This window comes from Arachis duranensis, chromosome 7, assembly GCF_000817695.3.
Source record: "Arachis duranensis cultivar V14167 chromosome 7, aradu.V14167.gnm2.J7QH, whole genome shotgun sequence".
In the NCBI taxonomy this organism is placed as follows: Eukaryota; Viridiplantae; Streptophyta; class Magnoliopsida; order Fabales; family Fabaceae; genus Arachis; species Arachis duranensis.
Genome location: NC_029778.3, coordinates 47,370,820 through 47,372,679, shown reverse-complemented (window position 1 = coordinate 47,372,679; position 1,860 = coordinate 47,370,820). Strand labels below are relative to the sequence as shown.

General features: G+C 40.2%; 1 non-coding gene across 1 annotated transcript; it reads left to right on the top strand.

Annotated features, from left to right (window-relative positions):
• Positions 1-527: 527 nt before the first annotated feature.
• Positions 528-634, top strand: LOC127740862 (small nucleolar RNA R71). Its single transcript, XR_008001718.1, has one exon. It is a non-coding gene; the product is annotated as a small nucleolar RNA R71 (small nucleolar RNA).
• Positions 635-1,860: the final 1,226 nt, after the last annotated feature.

Here is a 1,860-nt window from a genome sequence, read left to right as displayed (position 1 = left end):
GTGAGGTATGTTGGTGAGTTGCATTGTTGTTGGAGTTGAGATTGTGGGGTCTCTGGTCTTGACCTTGGTCTTGTTGATTTCCCCAACCAAAGTTGGGGTGATTTCTCCATCCAGAGTTGTAGGTTTTAGAGTATGGGTCATAGATTTGTCTAGGTGAATTTCCAACATAGTTGGCTTGTTCCCAGTCACCCTCTTCTCCTATATTCACTCCTTCTTGAGTTGGTGATGAAGTGATGACTGCTGCAACTTGGTTTTTCTCCACCTTCTTGGTCAAATCTACTAGCTGCTTGGTGATCATCTTATTTTGAGCTAGCAATGCATCCATGTAGTTCAACTCCATTACTCCTCGAGCGTTACTTCTTTCAGAGGCATAGAAGTAGTCATTCTCAGCTACTATTTCAATGACATCTATGGCTTCTTCAATGGTTTTCTTCTTGTTTAGAGAGCCCCCTGATGAATGATCTACAACCTTCTCTGACTCATAGGAAAGACCTTCATAGAAAATGTGAAGTTTCACCCATTCATTGAACATATCTGGTGGGCATCTTCTTGTTAAGTCCTTAAACCTCTCCCATGCCTCATAGAGAGTCTCACCATCTTGTTGCCTGAAAGTCTGCACCTCAGCTCTCAGCCTGTTAATTCTTTGAGGATGGTAGAATCTTGCCAAAAATTTGTTCACCATATCTTTCCAATTTGTCAAACTCTCCTTTGGAAAGGATTCGAGCCACTTGGATGCCTTGTCCCTGAGTGAAAAAGGGAACAACAACAGCCTATAGACATCCGGGTGGACTCCATTAGACTTCACAGTGTCACAAATTCTTAGGAAGGTGGTTAGATGTTGATTGGGGTCTTTTTGAGCACTTCCTCCAAATGAGCAGTTGTTCTTAACAAGGGTGATGAGCTGGGGTTTTAGTTCAAAGTTGTTGGCATGTATGGTGGGCTTCTGGATGCTACTCCCACAGTTTCCTAGATTTGGATTGATGTAGGAGCCTAGAACTCTCATTTCTTGCCAAGCATGATTTGCAGGACCTTCTCTAGCATGGTTGTGAGCTTTTTCTTCATGATTATTTTCTATGTTCTCTTCCATGTTGGGTTCAAAGTACTCTTCCTCTTCCTCAGCACCAACAACTCCTTTCCCTCTTGCTTCCCTCCTTAATCTCCAGAGGGTTCTCTCAGGTTCTGAATCGAAGGAAGTTGAGGTTCCCCCTCTTCTTTCTGTCATACAACTAACAAAACACGTAGCAAGAGATAAAATGAAGAGGTTATTCTTGTTAGAGTGATTGTTAGTATGAGTGATGCAAATTATCAAACAGTTAATGGGTTAGTGAGCAGAATTGTAGATAATAATAAAGAGAGAAAGAAAAACAGAGAGGGTATAGAGGATGAGGAAGAAGTTAAACAAAGTGAAAATAAATGACTGAATAAAGTAAATAGATAAGGGAAAAATGCTCAGTCTAGTGAGCTTCCAACTTAATCATTGTTGATACAAAATCAATCCCCGGCAACGGCGCCATAAACTTGATGCACGAAAACTTGTCTCTCAACCAATTTCCCTTCGGCAAGTATACCGAATTTGTTGTCAAGTAAAAACTCACAATAGAGTGAGGTCAAATGCCACATGGATTGATTGGTCAAGCAACTTTAGTTGGAAGAGTATGCTAGTTGAGCTAAACAGAGTGTAGTTTGAGAATTGTAGAAAATTAAATGACAGAAAAGTAAATAGCAGAAATTAAAGTGCAGAATCTTAAATGGGGATTTGGGGTAATAAGCATAAAAATAAATGACAGAAAATAAAGAGAATGGGTAAGATCAGAAATGGGAAATTCATTGGGCTCAGGAGATGTTGTATTCTCTGGATCA